The following is a 22641-nucleotide window of genomic DNA, read 5'->3' on the forward strand; positions in this document are numbered from 1 at the left end:
TTCAGGTTTACTGTATCCCTTGGACCTTTTTATTGACGATGAAGCACAGGGTTTGCATCCGAATCTAATACAAAAGGCACAATGCCGACTTAAGTGCAAGAGGACTGACACTCTCACTTTCTATGATTTGAATCTCTCCTGTCAGTCCAGTTTTAGATTCCGATGCTTCACTTCAGGTTTACTGCATCCTTGGACCTTCTTATTGACGTTGAAACACAGAAATTGCATCGGAATTAAATTCAAAACGCACAATGCTGCTTAAGTAAAAGTGGACTGACACTCTCACTTTCTATGATTTGAACCTCTCCTGTGAGTCCAGTTTTAGATTCCGATGCTTAACTTCAGGTTTACTGTATCCCTTGGACCTTCTTATTGACGATGAAACACAGAAATTGCATCGGAATTAATTTCAAAAATCACAATGCCGTCTTAAGTACAAGAGGACTGACACTCTAACTTTCTATGATTTGAACCTCTCCCGTGAGTCCAGTTTTAGATTCCGATGCTTCAATTCAGGGTTACTGTATCCCTTGGACCTTCTTATTGACGATGAAACACAGAAACTGCATCCGAATTTAATACAAAAGGCACAATACCGACTTAAGTACAAGAGGAGTGACCCTATATCTATGATTTGAATCCCTCGTGTGAGTCCAGTTTTAGATTCCGATGCTTCACTTCAGGTTTACTGTATCCCTTGGACCTTCTTATTGACGATGAGACACAGAAATTGCATCCCAATTTAATATAGATGGCACAATGCCGACTTAAGTACAAGAAGACCGACACTCTCACTTTCTATGATTTGAACCTCTCCTGTGAGTACAGTTTTAGATTCCGATATTTCACTTCAGGTTTACTGTATCCCTTGGACCTTCTTATTGACGATGAAACACAGAAATTGCATCGGAATTAAATTCAAAAGGCACAATGCCGACTTAAGTAAAAGAGGACTGACACTCTCACTCTCTATGATTTGAACCTCTCCTGTGAGTCCAGTTTTAGATTCCGATGCTTCGCTTAAGGTTTACTGTATCCCTTGGACCAACTTATTGACGATGATACACAGAAATTGCATCAGAATTAAATTCAAAAAGCACAATGCCGACTTAAGCTTAAGAGGACAAACACAAAATCTTTCTATGATTTGAACCTCTCCTGTGATTCCAGTTTTTGATTCCGATGCTTCACTTCAGGTTTACTGTATCCCTTGGACCTTCTTATTGACGATGAAACACAGAGTTTGCATCCGAATTTAATACAAAAGGCACAATTCCGACTTAAGTACAAGAGGACTGACACTCTAACTTTCTATGATTTGAACCTCTCCTGTGAGTCCAGTTTTAGATTCCGATGCTATACTTCAGGTTTACTGTATCCCTTGGACCTTCTAATTGACGATGAAACACAGAAATTGCATCCGAATTTAATACAAACGGCACAATAGCGACTAAAGTACAAGAGGACTGACACTCTCACTTTCTATGATTTGAAACTCTCCTGTGAGCCCAGTTTTAGATTCCGGTGCTTCACTTCAGGTTTTACTGTATACCTTGCACCTTCTTATTGACGATGAAACACAGAAGTTACATCGAAATTAAATTCAAAAGGCACCACGCCGACTTAAGTACAAGAGGACTGACATTCTAACTTTCTATGTTTTGAACCTCTCCTGTGAATCCATTTTTAGATTCCGATGCTTCACTTCAGGTTTACTGTATCCCTTGGACCTTCTTATTGACGATGAAACACAGATTTTGCATCTGAATTTAATACAAATGGCACAATGCCGACTTACGTGCAAAAGGACTGACACTCTAACTTTCTATGATTTGAACCTCTCCTGTGAGTCTAGTTTTAGATTCAGATGATTCACTTCAGGTTTATTGTATCCTTTGGACCTTCTTATTGAAGATGAAACACAGAAATTGCATCCGAATTAAATACAAATGGCCCACGGGCGACTTAAGTACAAGAGGACCGACACTCTCACTTTCTATGATTTGAACATCTCCTGCGAGTCCAGTGTTAGATTCCGATGCTTCACTTCAGGTTTGCTGTATTCCTTGGACCTTCTTATTGACGATGAAACACAGATATTGCATCTGATTTTAATACAAAAGTCACAATGCCGACTTAAGTGCAAGAGGACTGACACTCTCACATTCTGTGATTGGAACCTCTCCTGTGAGTCCAGTTTTAGATTCCGATGCTTCACTTCAGGTTTACTGTACCCCTTGGACCTTCTTATTGAAGATGAAACATAGAAAGTGCATCCGAATTTAATAAAAATGTCACAATGCCGACTTAAGTACAAGAGGACTGACTCTCGCACTTTCTATGATTTGAACCACTCCTGTGAGTCCGGTTTTAGATTCCGATGCTTCACTTCAGGTTTACTGTATACCTTGCACCTCCTTATTGACGATGAAACATAGAAATTGCATCGGAATTTAATACAAAAGGCACAATGATGACATAAGTAAAGGAGGACTGACACTCAAACTTTCTATGATTTGAACCTCTCCTGTGATTCCAGTTTTAGATTCCGATGCTTCACTTCAGGTTTACTGTATCCCTTGGACCTTCTTATTGACGATGAAACACAGAGTTTGCATCCGAATTTAATACAAAAGGCACAATACCGACTTAAGTACAAGAGGAGTGACACTATATCTATGATTTGAATCTTTCCTGTGAGTCCAGTTTTAGATTCCGATGCTTCACTTCAGGTTTACTGTATCCCTTGGACCTTCTTATTGACGATGAAACACAGAAATTGCATCCGAATTTAATACAGATGGCACAATACCGACTTAAGTACAAGAGGACCGACACTCTCACTTTCTATGATTTGTACCTCTCCTATGAGTACAGTTTTAGATTCCGATACTTCACTTCAGGTTTACTGTATCCCTTGGACCTTCTTATTGACGATGAAATACAGAAATTGCATCAGAATTAAATTCAAAAGGCACAATGCCGACTTAAGTGAAAGTGGACTGACACTCTCACTCTCTAAGATTTGAACCTCTCCTGTGAGTCCAGTTTTAGATTCCGATGCTTCACTTCAGGTTTGCTGTATTCCTTGGACCTTCTTATTGACGATGAAACACAGATATTGCATCTGATTTTAATACAAAAGTCACAATGCCGACTTAAGTGCAAGAGGACTGACACTCTCACATTCTATGATTGGAACCTCTCCTGTGAGTCCAGTTTTAGATTCCGATGCTTCACTTCAGGTTTACTGTACCCCTTGGACCTTCTTATTGAAGATGAAACATAGAAAGTGCATCCGAATTTAATAAAAATGTCACAATGCCGACTTAAGTACAAGAGGACTGACTCTCGCACTTTCTATGATTTGAACCACTCCTGTGAGTCCGGTTTTAGATTCCGATGCTTCACTTCAGGTTTACTGTATACCTTGCACCTCCTTATTGACGATGAAACATAGAAATTGCATCGGAATTTAATACAAAAGGCACAATGATGACATAAGTAAAGGAGGACTGACACTCAAACTTTCTATGATTTGAACCTCTCCTGTGATTCCAGTTTTAGATTCCGATGCTTCACTTCAGGTTTACTGTATCCCTTGGACCTTCTTATTGACGATGAAACACAGAGTTTGCATCCGAATTTAATACAAAAGGCACAATACCGACTTAAGTACAAGAGGAGTGACACTATATCTATGATTTGAATCTTTCCTGTGAGTCCAGTTTTAGATTCCGATGCTTCACTTCAGGTTTACTGTATCCCTTGGACCTTCTTATTGACGATGAAACACAGAAATTGCATCCGAATTTAATACAGATGGCACAATACCGACTTAAGTACAAGAGGACCGACACTCTCACTTTCTATGATTTGAACCTCTCCTATGAGTACAGTTTTAGATTCCGATACTTCACTTCAGGTTTACTGTATCCCTTGGACCTTCTTATTGACGATGAAATACAGAAATTGCATCAGAATTAAATTCAAAAGGCACAATGCCGACTTAAGTGAAAGTGGACTGACACTCTCACTCTCTAAGATTTGAACCTCTCCTGTGAGTCCAGTTTTAGATTCCGATGCTTCGCTTACGGTTTACTGTATCCCTTGGACCATCTTATTGACGATGAAACACAGAAATTGCATCGGAATTAAATTCAAAAGGCACAATGCCGACTTAAGTACAAGAGGACTGACACTCAAACTTTCTATGATTTGAACCTCTCCTGTGATTCCAGTTTTAGATTCCGATGCTTCACTTCAGGTTTACTGTATCCCTTGGACCTTCTTATTGACGATGAAACACAGAGTTTGCATCCGAATTTAATACCAAAGGAACAATTCCGACTTAAGTACAAGAGGACTAACACTCTAACTTTCTATGATTTGAACCTCTCCTGTGAGTCCAGTTTTAGATTCCGATGCTATACTTCAGGTTTACTGTATCCCTTGGACCTTCTTATTGACGATGAAACAAAGAAATTGCATCCGAATTTAATACAAACGGCACAATGACGACTAAAGTACAAGAGGACTGACACTCTCACTTTCTATGATTTGCACCTCTCCTGTGAGCCCAATTTTAGATTCCGGTGCTTCACTTAAGGTTTACTCTATACCTTGCACCTTCTTATTGACGATGAAACACAGAGTTTGCATCCGAATTTAATACAAAAGGCACATTGCCGACTTCCGTGCAAGAGGACTGACACTCTAACTTTCTATGATTTGAACCTCTCCTGTGAGTCTAGTTTTAGATTCCGATGCTACACTTCAGGTTCACTGTATACCTTGGACCTTCTTATTGAAGATGAAACACAGAAATAGGATCCGAATATAATACAAATGGGACAATGCCGACTTAAGTACAAGAGGACTGACACTCTCACTTTCTATGATTTAAACCTCTCCTGTGACTTCAGTGTTACATTCAGATGCTTCACTTCAGGTTTTCTGTATCCCTTGGACCTTCTTATTGACGATGAAACACAGAAATTGCATCCGAATTTAATACAAATGGCACAATGCCGACTTAAGTACAAGAGGACTGACACTCTTACTCTCTATGATTCGAACCTCTCCTGTGAGGTCAGTTTTAGATTCGGATGCTTCACTTCAGGTTAACTGTATCCCTTGGACCTTCTTATTGACGAAAAAACACAGAAATTGTATCCGTATTTAATACAAATGGCACAAAACCGACTTAAGTACAAGACGAGTGACACTCTAACTTTCTATGATTTGAACCTCTCCTGTCAGTCCAGTTTTAGATTCCGATGCTTCACTTCAGGTTTACCGTATCCCTTGGACCTTTATGTTGACGATGAAACACAGAAATTGCATCCGAATTTAATCCAAAAGGCACAATACCGACTTAAGTACAAGAGGAGTGACACTCTAACATTCTATGATTTGAACCTCTCCTGTCAGTCCAGTTTTAGATTCCGATGCTTTACTTCAGGTTTACTGTATCACTTGGACCTTCTTATTGACGATGAAACACAGAAATTGCATCCGAATTTAATACAAAAGGCACAATGGCGACTTAAGTACAAGAGGACTGACACTCTCACTTTCTATGATTTGAACCTCTCCTGTGAGTCCAGTTTTAGATTCCGATGCTTCACTTCAGGTTTACTGTATAACTTGCACCTTCTTATTGACGATGAACACAGAAGTTCATGGGAATTAAATTGAAAAGGCACCACGCCGACTTAAGTACAAGAGGACTGACACTCTAACTTTCTATGATTTGAAACTCTCCTGTGAGTCCAGTTTTAGACTCCGATGCTTCACTTCAGGTTTACTGTATCCCTTGGACCTTTTTATTGACGATGAAGCACAGGGTTTGCTTCCGAATCTAATACAAAAGGCACAATGCCGACTTAAGTGCAAGAGGACTGACACTCTCACTTTCTATGATTTGAATCTCTCCTGTCAGTCCAGTTTTAGATTCCGATGCTTCACTTCAGGTTTACTGCATCCTTGGACCTTCTTATTGACGTTGAAACACAGAAATTGCATCGGAATTAAATTCAAAACGCACAATGCTGCTTAAGTAAAAGTGGACTGACACTCTCACTTTCTATGATTTGAACCTCTCCTGTGAGTCCAGTTTTAGATTCCGATGCTTAACTTCAGGTTTACTGTATCCCTTGGACCTTCTTATTGACGATGAAACACAGAAATTGCATCGGAATTAATTTCAAAAATCACAATGCCGTCTTAAGTACAAGAGGACTGACACTCTAACTTTCTATGATTTGAACCTCTCCCGTGAGTCCAGTTTTAGATTCCGATGCTTCAATTCAGGGTTACTGTATCCCTTGGACCTTCTTATTGACGATGAAACACAGAAACTGCATCCGAATTTAATACAAAAGGCACAATACCGACTTAAGTACAAGAGGAGTAACCCTATATCTATGATTTGAATCCCTCGTGTGAGTCCAGTTTTAGATTCCGATGCTTCACTTCAGGTTTACTGTATCCCTTGGACCTTCTTATTGACGATGAGACACAGAAATTGCATCCCAATTTAATATAGATGGCACAATGCCGACTTAAGTACAAGAAGACCGACACTCTCACTTTCTATGATTTGAACCTCTCCTGTGAGTACAGTTTTAGATTCCGATATTTCACTTCAGGTTTACTGTATCCCTTGGACCTTCTTATTGACGATGAAACACAGAAATTGCATCGGAATTAAATTCAAAAGGCACAATGCCGACTTAAGTAAAAGAGGACTGACACTCTCACTCTCTATGATCTGAACCTCTCCTGTGAGTCCAGTTTTAGATTCCGATGCTTCGCTTAAGGTTTACTGTATCCCTTGGACCAACTTATTGACGATGATACACAGAAATTGCATCAGAATTAAATTCAAAAAGCACAATGCCGACTTAAGTTTAAGAGGACAAACACTCAATCTTTCTATGATTTGAACCTCTCCTGTGATTCCAGTTTTTGATTCCGATGCTTCACTTCAGGTTTACTGTATCCCTTGGACCTTCTTATTGACGATGAAACACAGAGTTTGCATCCGAATTTAATACAAAAGGCACAATTCCGACTTAAGTACAAGAGGACTGACACTCTAACTTTCTATGATTTGAACCTCTCCTGTGAGTCCAGTTTTAGATTCCGATGCTATACTTCAGGTTTACTGTATCCCTTGGACCTTCTAATTGACGATGAAACACAGAAATTGCATCCGAATTTAATACAAACGGCACAATAGCGACTAAAGTACAAGAGGACTGACACTCTCACTTTCTATGATATGAAACTCTCCTGTGAGCCCAGTTTTAGATTCCGGTGCTTCACTTCAGGTTTTACTGTATACCTTGCACCTTCTTATTGACGATGAAACACAGAAGTTACATCGAAATTAAATTCAAAAGGCACCACGCCGACTTAAGTACAAGAGGACTGACATTCTAACTTTCTATGTTTTGAACCTCTCCTGTGAATCCATTTTTAGATTCCGATGCTTCACTTCAGGTTTACTGTATCCCTTGGACCTTCTTATTGACGATGAAACACAGATTTTGCATCTGAATTTAATACAAATGGCACAATGCCGACTTACGTGCAAAAGGACTGACACTCTAACTTTCTATGATTTGAACCTCTCCTGTGAGTCTAGTTTTAGATTCAGATGATTCACTTCAGGTTTATTGTATCCTTTGGACCTTCTTATTGAAGATGAAACACAGAAATTGCATCCGAATTTAATAAAAATGGCACAATGCCAACTTAAGTACAAGAGGACTGACACTCTCACTTTCTATGATTTGAACCTCTCCTGTGAGTCCAGTTTTCGATTCCGATGCTTCACTTCAGGTTTACTGTATCTCTTGGACCTTCTTATTGACGATGAAACACAGAAATTGCATCCGAATTAAATACAAATGGCCCACGGGCGACTTAAGTACAAGAGGACCGACACTCTCACTTTCTATGATTTGAACATCTCCTGCGAGTCCAGTGTGAGATTCCGATGCTTCACTTCAGGTTTACTGTATGCCTTGGACCTTTTTATTGACGATAAAACACAGAAAATGCATCCGAATTTAATCCAAAAGGCACAATACCGACTTAAGTACAAGAGGAGTGACACTCTAACTTTCTATGATTGGAACCTCTCCTGTGAGTCCAGCTTTTGATTCCGATGCTTCAATTCTGGTTTACTGGATCCCTTGGACCTTCTTATTGACGATGAAACACAGAAATTGCATCCGAATTTAATACAGATGGCACAATGCCGACTTAAGTACAAGAAGACCGACACTCTCACTTTCTATGATTTGAACCTCTCCTGTGAGTACAGTTTTATATTCCGATACTTCACTTCAGGTTTACTGTATCCCTTGGACCTTCTTATTGACGATGAAACACAGAAATTGCATCCGAATTTAATACAAACGTCACAATGGCGACTAAAGTACAAGAGGACTGACACTCTCACTTTCTAGTATTTGAAACTCTCCTGTGAGCCCAGTTTTAGATTCCGGTGCTTCACTTCAGGTTTACTGTATACCTTGCACCTTCTTATTGACGATGAAACACAGAAGTTGCATCGGAATTAAATTCAAAAGGCACCACGCCGACTTAAGTAAAAGAGGACTGACACTCTAACTTTCTATGTTTTGAACCTCTCCTGTGAGTCCATTTTTAGATTCCGATGCTTCACTTCAGGTTTACTTTATCCCTTGGACCTTCTTATTGACGATGAAACACAGAGTTTGCATCCGAATTTAATACAAAAGGCACAATGCCGGCTTACGTGCAAGAGGACTGACACTCAAACTTTCTATGATTTGAACTTCTCCTGTGAGTCTAGTTTTAGATTCCGATGCTTCACTTAGGGTTTATTGGATCCCTTGGACCTTCTTATTGAAGATTTAACACAGAAATTGCATCCGAATTTAATACAAATGGCACAATGCCAACTTAAGTACATGAGGACTGACACTCTCACTTTCTATGATTTGAACCTCTTCTGTGAGTCCAGTTTTTGATTCCCATGCTTCACTTCAGGTTTACTGTATCCATTGGACCTTCTTATTGACGATGAAACACAGAAATTGCATCCGAATTTAATACAAATGGCCCAATGCCGACTTCAGTACAAGAGGACCGACACTCTCACTTTCTATGATTTGAACATCTCCAGCGAGTCCAGTTTTAGATTCCGATGCTTCACTTCAGGTTTACTGTATCCCTTGGACCTTCGTATTGACGATGAAACACAGAAATAGCATCAGAATTAAATTCAAAAAGTACAATGCCGACTTAAGTACAAGAGGACTGACACTCAAACTTTCTATGATTTGAACCTCTCCTGTGGGTCCAGTCTTCGATTCCGATGCTTCACTTCAGGTTTACTGTATCCCTTGGACCTTCTTATTGACGATGAAACACAGAGATTGCATCTGTGTTTAATCCAAAAGGCACAATGCCGACTTAAGTACAAGAGGACTACCACTCTAACTTTCTATGATTTGAACCTCTCCCGTGAGTCCACTTTTAGATTCCGATGCTTCACTTCAGGTTTACTGTATCCCTTGGACCTTCTTATTGATGATGAAACACAGAAATTGCATCCGAATTTAATACAAAAGGCACAATGGCGACTTAAGTACAAGAGTACTGAATCTCTCACTTTCTATGATTTGAACATCTCCAGCGAGTCCAGTTTTGGATTCCGATGCTTCACTTCAGGTTTACTGTATGCCTTGAACCTTTTTATTGACGACGAAACACAGAAAATACATCCAAATTTAATCCAAAAGGCACAATACCGACTTAAGTACAAGAGGAGTGACACTCTAACTTTCTATGATTTGAACCTCTCCTGTGAGTCCAGTTTTAGATTCCGATGCTTTACTTCAGCTTTACTGTATCCCTTGGACCCTCTTATTGACGATGAAATACAAAAATTGCATCCGAATTTAATACAAAAGGCACATTGGCGACTTGAATACAAGAGGACTGACACTCTTACTTTCTATGATTTGAACCTCTCCTGAGAGTCCAAATTCAGATTCCGATGCTTCACTTCAGGTTTACTGTATACCTTGCACCTTCTTATTGACGATGAAACACAGTAATTGCATCCGAATTTAATACAAAAGGCACTATACCGACTTAAGTACAAGAGGAATGACACTCTAAATTTCTATGATTTGAACCTCTCCTGTGAGTCCAGTTTTAGATTCCGATTTTTAACTTCAGGTTACTGTATCCCTTGGACCTTCTTATTGACTTTGAATCACAGGAATTGCATCCGAATTTAATAAAAATGGCACAATGCCGAATTAAGTACAAGAGGACCGACACTCTCACTTTCTATGATTTGGACCTCTCCTGCGAGTCCAGTTTTAGATTCCGATGCTTCACTTCAGGTTTGCTGTATCCATTGGACCTTCTTATTGACGATGAAACACAGAAATTGCATCGGAATTAAATTCAAAAAGCACAATGCCGACTTAAGTAAAAGAGGACTGACACTCTCACTTTCTATGATTTACATCTCTCCTGTGAGTCCAGTTTTAGATTCCGATGCTTCACTACAATTTGACTGTATCCCTTGGACCTTCTTATTATCGATGAAACACAGAAATTGCATCCGATTTTTATACAAATGCCAAAATGCCGACTTAAGTACAAGAGGACTGGCACTCTCACTTTCTATGATTTGAACCTTTCCTGTGAGTCCAGTTTTAGATTCCGATGCTTCACTTCAGGTTTACTGTATCCCTTGGACCTTCTTATTGACGATGAAACACAGAATTTGAACCCGAATGTAATACAAATGGCACAATGCCGACTTAAGTACAAGAGGACTGACACTCTCACTTTCTATGATTTGAACCTCTCCTGTTAGTCCAGTTTTAGATTCCGATGCTTCACTTCAGGTTTACTGTATCCCTTGGTCCTTCTTATTGACGATGAAACACAGAAATTGCATCGGAATTATTTTCAAAACGCACAATGCCGACTTAAGTAAAAGAGGACTGACACTCTCACTTTCTATGACTTTAACCTCTCCTGTGAGTCCAGTTTTAACTTGTGATGCTTCACTTCAGGTGTACTGTATCCCTTGGACCTTCATATTGACGAAGAATCACAGAAATTGCATTCGATTTTAATACAAAAGTCACAATGCCGACTTAAGTACAAGAGGACTGATACACTAACTTTCTATCATTTGAACCTCTCCTGAGAGTCCAGTTTTAGATTCCGATGCTTCACTTCAGGTTTACTGTATCCCTTCGACCTTCTTATTGACGAGGAAACACAGAAATATCATCCGAATGTAATACAAAAGGCACAATACCGACTTAAGTGCAAGAGGAGTGACACTATATCTATGATTTGAATCTCTCCTGTGAGTCCAGTTTTAGATTCCGATGCTTCACTTCAGGTTTACTGTATCCCTTGGACCTTCTTATTGACGATGAAACACAGAAATTGCATCCGAATTTAATACAAATGGCACAATGCCGACTTAAGTACAAGAGGACCGACACTCTCAATTTCTATGATTTTAACCTCTCCTGTGTGTACAGTTTTAGATTCCGATGCTTCACTTCAGGTTTACTGTATCCCTTGGACCATCTTATTGACGATGAAACACCGATATTGCATCGGAATTAAATTCAAAAGGCACAATGCCGACTTAAGTAAAAGAGGACTGACCCTCTCACTGTCTATCATTTGAACCTCTCCTGTTAGTCCAGTTTTAGATTCCGATGCTTCACTTCAGGTTTACTGTACCCCTTGGACCTTCTTATTGACGATGAAACACAGAAATTGCATCGGAATTAATTTCAAAACGCACAATGCCGACTTAAGTAAAAGAGGACTGACACTCTCACTTTCTATGACTTTGACCTCTCCTGTGAGTCCAGTTTTAACTTCTGATGGTTCACTTCAGGTTTACTGTATCCCTTGGACCTTCTTATTGACGATGAAACACAGAATTTGAACCCGAATTTAATACAAATAGCACAATGCCGACCTACGTACAAGAGGACCGACACTCTCAATTTCTATGTTTTGAACCTCTCCTGTGTGTACAGTTTTAGATTCCGATGCTTCACTTCAGGTTTACTGTATCCCTTGGACCTTCTTATTGACGATGAAACGTAGAAATTGCATCGGAATTAAATTCAAAAGGCACAATGCCGACTTAAGTACAAGAGGACTGACACTCAAACTTCCTATGATTTGAACCTTTCCTGTGATTCCAGTTTTAGATTCCGATGCTTCACTTCAGGTTTACTGTATCCCTTGGACCTTCTTATTGACGGTGAAACACAGAGTTTGCATCCGAATTTAATACGAAAGGCACAATTCCGAATAAGTACAAGAGGACTGACCCTCTAAGTTTCTTTGATTTGAACCTCTCCTGTGAGTCCAGTTTTAGATTCCGATGCTATACTTCAGTTTTACTGTATCCCTTGGACCTTCTTATAGACGATGAAACACAGAAATTGCATCTGAATTTAATACAAATGGCACAATGCCGACTTCAGTACAAGAGGACTGACACTCTCACTTTCTATGATTTAAATCTCTCCTGTGAGTCCAGTTTTAGATTCCGATGCTTCACTTCAGGTTGACTGTATCCCTTGGGCCTTCTTATTATCGATGAAACACAGAAATTGCATCCGATTTTTATACAAATGCCACAATGCCGACTTAAGTACAAGAGGACTGGCACTCTCACTTTCTATGATTTGAACCTCTCCAGTGAGTCCAGTTTCAGATTCCGATGCTTCACTTCAGGTTTACTGTGTACCTTGCACCTTCTTATTGACGATGAAACACAGAAGTTGCATCGGAATTAAATTCAAAAGGCACCACGCCGACATAAGTACAAGAGGACTGACACTCGTACTTTCTATGATTTGAACCTCTAATGTGAGTCCAGTTTTGGATTCCGATGCTTCACTTCAGGTTTACTGTATGCCTTGAACCTTTTTATTGACGATGAAACACAGAAAATACATCCAAATTTAATCCAAAAGGCACAATACCGACTTAAGTACAAGAGGAATGACACTCTAAATTTCTATGATTTGAACCTCTCCTGTGAGTCCAGTTTTAGATTCCGATTTTTAACTTCAGGTTACTGTATCCCTTGGACCTTCTAATTGACTTTGAATCACAGGAATTGCATCCGAATTTAATAAAAATGGCACAATGCCGAATTAAGTACAAGAGGACCGACACTCTCACTTTCTATGATTTGGACCTCTCCTGCGAGTCCAGTTTTAGATTCCGATGCTTCACTTCAGGTTTGCTGTATCCATTGGACCTTCTTATTGACGATGAAACACAGAAATTGCATCGGAATTAAATTCAAAAGGCACAATGCCGACTTAAGTACAAGAGGACTGACACTCTCACTTTCTATGATTTGAACCTCTCCTGTTAGTCCAGTTTTAGATTCCGATGCTTCACTTCAGGTTTACTGTATCCCTTGGTCCTTCTTATTGACGATGAAACACAGAAATTGCATCGGAATTATTTTCAAAACGCACAATGCCGACTTAAGTAAAAGAGGACTGACACTCTCACTTTCTATGACTTTAACCTCTCCTGTGAGTCCAGTTTTAACTTGTGATGCTTCACTTCAGGTGTACTGTATCCCTTGGACCTTCATATTGACGAAGAATCACAGAAATTGCATTCGATTTTAATACAAAAGTCACAATGCCGACTTAAGTACAAGAGGACTGATACACTAACTTTCTATCATTTGAACCTCTCCTGAGAGTCCAGTTTTAGATTCCGATGCTTAACTTCAGGTTTACTGTATCCCTTCGACCTTCTTATTGACGAGGAAACACAGAAATATCATCCGAATGAAATACAAAAGGCACAATACCGACTTAAGTGCAAGAGGAGTGACACTATATCTATGATTTGAATCTCTCCTGTGAGTCCAGTTTTAGATTCCGATGCTTCACTTCAGGTTTACTGTATCCCTTGGACCTTGTTATTGATGATGAAACACAGAAATTGCATCCGAATTTAATACAAATGGCACAATGCCGACTTAAGTACAAGAGAACCGACACTCTCAATTTCTATGATTTTAACCTCTCCTGTGTGTACAGTTTTAGATTCCGATGCTTCACTTCAGGTTTACTGTATCCCTTGGACCATCTTATTGACGATGAAACACAGATATTGCATCGGAATTAAATTCAAAAGGCACAATGCCGACTTAAGTAAAAGAGGACTGACACTCTCACTGTCTATGATTTGAACCTCTCCTGTTAGTCCAGTTTTAGATTCCGATGCTTCACTTCAGGTTTACTGTACCCCTTGGACCTTCTTATTGACGATGAAACACAGAAATTGCATCGGAATTAATTTCAAAACGCACAATGCCGACTTAAGTAAAAGAGGACTGACACTCTCACTTTCTATGACTTTGACCTCTCCTGTGAGTCCAGTTTTAACTTCTGATGGTTCACTTCAGGTTTACTGTATCCCTTGGACCTTCTTATTGACGATGAAACACAGAATTTGAACCCGAATTTAATACAAATGGCACAATGCCGACCTACGTACAAGAGGACCGACACTCTCAATTTCTATGATTTGAACCTCTCCTGTGTGTACAGTTTTAGATTCCGATGCTTCACTTCAGGTTTACTGTATCCCTTGGACCTTCTTATTGACGATGAAACACAGAAATTGCATCGGAATTAAATTCAAAAGGCACAATGCCGACTTAAGTACAAGAGGACTGACACTCAAACTTCCTATGATTTGAACCTTTCCTGTGATTCCAGTTTTAGATTCCGATGCTTCACTTCAGGTTTACTGTATCCCTTGGACCTTCTTATTGACGATGAAACACAGAGTTTGCATCCGAATTTAATACGAAAGGCACAATTCCGACTTAAGTACAAGAGGACTGACCCTCTAAGTTTCTTTGATTTGAACCTCTCCTGTGAGTCCAGTTTTAGATTCCGATGCTATACTTCAGTTTTACTGTATCCCTTGGACCTTCTTATAGACGATGAAACACAGAAATTGCATCTGAATTTAATACAAATGGCACAATGCCGACTTCAGTACAAGAGGACTGACACTCTCACTTTCTATGATTTAAATCTCTCCTGTGAGTCCAGTTTTAGATTCCGATGCTTCACTTCAGGTTGACTGTATCCCTTGGACCTTCTTATTATCGATGAAACACAGAAATTGCATCCGATTTTTATACAAATGCCACAATGCCGACTTAAGTACAAGAGGACTGGCACTCTCACTTTCTATGATTTGAACCTTTCCTGTGAGTCCAGTTTTAGATTCCGATGCTTCACTTCAGATTTACTGTATCCCTTGGACCTTCTTATTGACGATGAAAAACAGAATTTGAACCCGAATTTAATACAAATGGCACAATGCCGACTTAAGTACAAGAGGACTCACACTCTCACTTTCTATGATTTGAACCTCTCCTGTTAGTCCAGTTTTAGATTCCGATGCTTCACTTCAGGTTTACTGTATCCCTTGGACCTTCATATTGACGAAGAATCACAGAAATTGCATTCGATTTTAATACAAAAGTCACAATGCCGACTTAAGTACAAGAGGACTGATACACTAACTTTCTATCATTTGAACCTCTCCTGAGAGTCCAGTTTTAGATTCCGATGCTTCACTTCAGGTTTACTGTATCCCTTCGACCTTCTTATTGACGAGGAAACACAGAAATATCATCCGAATGTAATACAAAAGGCACAATACCGAATTAAGTGCAAGAGGAGTGACACTATATCTATGATTTGAATCTCTCCTGTGAGTCCAGTTTTAGATTCCGATGCTTCACTTCAGGTTTACTGTATCCCTTGGACCTTCTTATTGACGATGAAACACAGAAATTGCATCCGAATTTAATACAAATGGCACAATGCCGACTTAAGTACAAGAGGACCGACACTCTCAATTTCTATGATTTGAACCTCTCCTGTGTGTACAGTTTTAGATTCCGATGCTTCACTTCAGGTTTACTGTATCCCTTGGACCTTCTTATTGACGATGAAACACAGAAATTGCATCGGAATTAAATTCAAAAGGCACAATGCCGACTTAAGTACAAGAGGACTGACACTCAAACTTCCTATGATTTGAACCTTTCCTGTGATTCCAGTTTTTGATTCCGATGCTTCACTTCAGGTTTACTGTATCCCTTGGACCTTCTTATTGACGATGAAGCACAGAGTTTGCATCCGAATTTAATACAAAAGGCACAATTCCGACTTAAGTACAAGAGGACAGACACTCTAAGTTTCTTTGATTTGAACCTCTCCTGTGAGTCCAGTTTTAGATTCCGATGCTATACTTCAGTTTTACTGTATCCCTTGGCCCTTCTTATTGACGATGAAACACAGAAATTGCATCCGAATTTAATACAAATGGCTCAATGGCGACTAAAGAACAAGAGGACTGACACTCTCACTTTCTATGTGTTGAACCTCTCCTGTGAGCCCAGTCTTAGATTCCGGTGCTTCACTTCAGGTTTATTGTATACCTTGCACCTTCTTATTAACAATGAAACACAGAAGTTGCATCGGAATTAAATTCAAAATGCACCACGCCGACTTAAGTACAAGAGGACTGACTCTCTAACTTTCTATGTTTTGAACCTCTCCTGTGAGTCCAGTTTTAGATTCCGATGCTTCACTTCAGGTTTACTGTATCCCTTGGACCTTCTTATTGACGATGAAACACAGAGTTTGCATCCGAATTTAATACAAGAGGCACAATGCCGACTTACGTGCAAGAGGACTGACACTCTAAATTTCTACTATTTGAACCTCTCCTGTGAGTCTAGTTTTAGATTCCGATGCTTCACTTCAGGTTTACTGTATCCCTTGGACCTTCTTATTGAAGATGAAACACAGAAATTGCATCCGAATTTAATACAAATGGCACAATGCCGACTGAAGTACAAGAGGACTGACACTCTCACTTTCTATGATTTGAACCTCTCCTGTGAGTCCAGTTTTAGATTCCGATGCTTCACTTCAGGTTTACTGAATCCCTTGGACCTTCTCATTGACGATGAAACACCGAAATTGCATCAGAATTTAATACAAACGGCACAATGCCGACTTAAGTACAAGAGGACTGACACTCTTACTTTCTATGATTCGAACCTCTCCTGTGAGGTCAGTTTTAGATTCGGATGCTTCACTTCAGGTTAACTGTATCCCTTGGACCTTCTTATTGACGAAAAAACACAGAAATGGCATCCGTATTTAATACAAGTGGCACAATAGCGACTTAAGTACAAGAGTAGTGACTCTCTAACTTTCTATGATTTGAACCTCTCCTGTGAATCCAGTTTTAGATTCCGATGTTTCACTTCAGGTTTACTGTATCCCTTGGACCTTCTAATTGACTATGAATCACAGGAATTGCATCCGAAGTTAATACAAATGGCACAATGCCGACTTAAGTACAAGAGGACTGACACTCTCACTTTCTATGTTTTGAACCTCTCCTGTGAGTCCGGTTTCAGGTTCCGATGCCTCACTTCAGGTTTACTGTGTACCTTGCCCCTTCTTATTGACGATGAAACATAGAAATTGCATCGGAATTTAATACAAAAGGCACAATGCTGACTTAAGTAAAACAGGACCGACACTCTAACTTCCTATGATTTGAACCTCTCCTGTGAGTCCAGATGTAGATTCCGATTCTTCACTTCAGGTTGACTGTATCCCTTGGACCTTCTTATTGACGATGAAACACTGAAATTGCATCCGAATTTAATACAAAAGGCACAATACCGACTTAAGTATAAGAGGACTGACACTCTAACTATCTATGATTTGAATCTCTCCTGTGATTCCAGTTTCAGGTTCCCATGCTTCACTTCAGGTTTACTATATCCCTTGGACCTTCTTATTGACGATGAAACACAGAAATTACATCCGAATTTAATACAAATGTCACAATGGCGAATTAAGTACAAGAGGACTGACACTCTAACAATCTATGATTTGAATCACTCCTGTGAGTCCACTTTTAGGTTCCGATGCTTAACTTCAGGTTTAGTGTATCCCTTGGACCTTCTTATTGACGATGAAACACAGAAATTGCATACGAATTTAATACAAATGGCACAATGGCGACTTAAGTACAAGAGGACTGAGACTCTCACTTTCTATGATTTGAACCTCTCCTGTGAGTCCAGTTTCAGATGCCGATGCTTCACTTCAGGTTTACTGTATACCTTGCACCTTCTTATTGACGATGAAACACAGAAGTCGCATCGGAATTAAATTCAAAACGCACCATGCCGACATAAGTACAAGAGGACTGACACTCTAACTTTCTATGACTTGAACATCTCCTGTGAGTCCAGTTTTGGATTCCGATGCTTCACTTCGGGTTTACTGTATCCCTTGGACCTTTTTATTGACGATGAAACACAGAAATTGCATCCGAATTTAATCCAAAAGGCACAATACCGACTTAAGTACAAGAGGAGTGACACTCTAAGTTTCTATGATTTGAACCTCGCCTGTGAGTCCAGTTTTAGATTCCGATGCTTTACTTCAGGTTTACAGTATCCCTTGGACCTTCTTATTGACGATGAAACACAGAAATTGCATCCGAATTTAATACAAAAGGCACAATGGCGACTTAAGTACAAGAGGACTGACACTCTCACTTTCTATGATTTGAACCTCTCGTGTGAGTCCAGTTTTAGATTCCGATGCTTCACTTCAGGTTTAGTGTATACGTCGCACCTTCTTATTGACGGTGAAACACAGAAATTGCATCGGAATTAAATTCAAAAGGTACAATGCCGACTTAAGTACAAGAGGACTGACACTCAAACTTTCTATGATTTGAACCTCTCCTGTGGGTCCAGTTTTCGATTCCGATGCTTCACTTCAGGTTTACTGTATCCCTTGGACCTTCTTATTGACGATGAAACACAGAGTTTGCATCCGAATTTAATACAAAAGACACAATGCCGACTTAACTACAAGAGGACTACCACTCTAACTTACTATGATTTGAACCTCTCCTGTGAGTCCACTTTTAGATTCCGATGCTTCACTTGAGGTTTACTGTATCCCTTGGACCTTCTTATTGACGATGAAACACAGAAATTGCATTATAATTTAATACAAAAGGCACAATGGCGACTTAACTACAAGAGTACTGAATCTCTCACTTTCTATGATTTGAAACTCTCCTGTGAGTCCAGTTTCAGATTCCGATGCTTCACTTCAGGTTTACTGTGTACCTTGCACCTTCTTATTGACGATGAAACACAGAAGTTGCATCGGAATTAAATTCAAAAGGCACCACGCCGACATAAGTACAAAAGGACTGACACTCTAACTTTCTATGATTTGAACCTCTAATGTGAGTCCAGTATTGAATTCCGATGCTTCACTTCAGGTTTACTGTATGCCTTGGACCTTTTTAAAGAACGATAAAACACAGAAAGTGCATCCGAATTTAATCCAAAAGGCACAATACCGACTTCAGTACAAGAGGAGTGACACTCTAACTTTCTATGATTTGAACCTCTCCTGTGAGGCCAGTTTTAGATTTAGATGCTTTACTTCAGGTTTACTGTGTCTCTTGGACCTTCTTATTGACGATGAAACACAGAAATTGCAACCGAATTTAATACAAAAGGCACAATGGCGACTTAAGTAAAAGAGGACTGACACTCTCACTTTCTATGAGTTGAACCTCTCCTGTGAGTCCAGTTTTAGATTCCGATGCTTCACTTCAGGCTTACTGTATACCTTGCACATTCTTATTGACGATGTAACACAGAAGTAGCATGGGAATTAAATTCAAAAGGCACCTCGCCGACATAAGTACAAGAGGACTGAAACTAGAAATTTCTATGATTTGAGCCTCTCTTGTGAGTCCAGTTTTAGATTCCGATGCTTCACTTCAGGTTTACTGTATGCCTTGGACCTTTTTATTGACGATGAAACACAGAAATTACATCCGAATTTAACACAAAAGGCACAATACCGACTTAAGTACAAGAGGAGTGACACTCTAACTTTCTATGATTTGAACATCTCCTGTGAGTCCAGTCTTAGATTCCGATGCTTTACTTCAGGTTTACTGTATCCCTTGGTCCTTCTTATTGACGATGAAACACAGAAATTGCATCCGAATTTAATACAAAAGGCACAATACCGACTTAAGTAGAAGAGGAGTGACACACTAAATTTCTATGATTTGAACCTCTCCTGTGAGTCCAGTTTTAGATTCCGATTTTTCACTTCAGGTTACTGTATCCCTTGGACCTTCTTATTGACTTTGAATCACAGGAATTGCATCCGAATTTAATAAAAATGGCACAATGCCGACTTAAGTACAAGAGGACCGACACTCTCACTTTCTATGATTTGAATCTCTCCTGTTAGTCCAGTTATAGATTCCGATGCTTCACTTAAGGTTTACTGTATCCCTTGGACCTTCTTATTGACGCTGAAACACAGAAATTGCATCGGAATTAATTTCAAAACGCACAATGCCGACTTAAGTAAAAGAGGACTGACACTCTCACTTTCTATGACTTTAACCTCTCCTGTGAGTCCAGTTTTAACTTCTGATGCTTCACATCAGGGTTACTGTATCCCTTGGACCTTCTTATTGAGGAAGAATCACAGAAATTGCATCCGATTTTAATACAAAAGTCACAATGCCGACTTAAGTACAAGAGGACTGATACTCTAACTTTCTATCATTTGAACCTCTCCTGTGAGTCCAGTTTCAGATTCCGATGCTTCACTTCAGGTTTACTGTATCCCTTCGACCTTCTTATTGACGAGGAAACACAGAAATAGCATCCGAATGTAATACAAAAGCACAATACCGACTTAAGTACAAGAGGAGTGACACTATATCTATGATTTGAATCTCTCCTGTGAGTCCAGTTTTAGATTCCGATGCTTCACTTCAGGTTTACTGTATCCCTTGGACCTTCTTATTGACGATGAAACACAGAAACTGCATCCGAATTTAATACAGATGGCACAATGCCGACTTAAGTACAAGAGGACCGACACTCTCAATTTCTATGTTTTGAACCTCTCCTGTGTGTACAGTTTTACATTCCGATGCTTCACGTCAGGTTTACTGTATCCCTTGGACCTTCTTATTGACGATGAAACACAGAAATTGCATCGGAATTAAATTCAAAAGGCACAATGCCGACTTAAGTAAAAGAGGACTGACACTCTCACTATCTATGATTTGAACCTCTCCTGTGAGTCCAGTTTAGATTCCGATGCTTCGCTTAAGGTTTACTGTATCCCTTGGACCATCTTATTGACACTGAAACACAGAAATTGCATCGGAATTAAATTCAAAAGGCACAATGCCGACTTAAGTACAAGAGGACTGACACTCAAACTTCATATGATTTGAACCTCTCTTGTGATACCTGTTTTAGATTCCGATGCTTCACTTTAGGTTTACTGTATCCCTTGGACCTTCTTATTGACGATGAAACACAGATTTTGCATCCGAATTTAATACAAAATGCACCACGCCGACTTAAGTTCAAGAGGGCTGACACTCTAACTTTCTATGTTTTGAACCTCTCCTGTGAGTCCAGTTTTAGATTCCGGTGCTTCACTTCAGGTTTACTGTATCCCTTGGACCTTCTTATTGACGATGAAACACAGAGTTTGCATCCGAATTTAATACAAAAGGCACAATGCCGGCTTACGTGCAAGAGGACTGACACTCTAACTTTCTATGATTTGAACCTCTCCTGTGAGTCTAGTTTTAGATTCCGATGCTTCACTTCAGGTTTACTGTATCCCTTGGACCTTCTTATTGAAGATGAAACACAGAAATTGCATCCGAATTTAATACAAATGGCACAATGCCGACTGAAGTACAAGAGGACTGACACTCTCACTTTCTATGATTTGAACCTCTCCTGTGAGTCCAGTTTTAGATTCCGATGCTTCACTTCAGGTTTACTGAATCCCTTGGACCTTCTTATTGACGATGAAACACAGAAATTGCATCCTTATTTAATACAAGTGGCACAATAGCGACTTAAGTACAAGAGGAGTGACTCTCTAACTTTCTATGATTTGAACCTCTCCTGTGATTCCAGTTTCAGGTTCCGATGCTTCACTTCAGGTTTACTGTATCCCTTGGACCTTCTTATTGACAATGAAACACAGAAATTGCATCCGAATTTAATACAAATGGCACAATGGCGACTTAAGTACAAGAGGACTGACACTCTAACAATCTATGATTTGAATCTCTCCTGTGAGTCCACTTTTAGGTTCCGATGCTTCACTTCAGGTTTAGTGTATCCCTTGGACCTTCTTATTGACGATGAAACACAGAAATTGCATACGAATATAATACAAAAGGCACAATACCGACTTAAGTACAAGAGGACTGACACTCTAACTATCTATGATTTAAATCTCTCCTGCGAATCCAGTTTTAGATTCCGATGCTTCACTTCAGGTTTACTGTATCCCTTGGACCTTCTTATTGACGATGAAACACAGAAATTGCATCCGAATTTAATACAAATGGCACAATGGCGACTTAAGTACAAGAGGACTGAGA

This window comes from Schistocerca serialis, unplaced genomic scaffold (assembly GCF_023864345.2).
Source record: "Schistocerca serialis cubense isolate TAMUIC-IGC-003099 unplaced genomic scaffold, iqSchSeri2.2 HiC_scaffold_1417, whole genome shotgun sequence".
In the NCBI taxonomy this organism is placed as follows: domain Eukaryota; kingdom Metazoa; phylum Arthropoda; class Insecta; order Orthoptera; family Acrididae; genus Schistocerca; species Schistocerca serialis.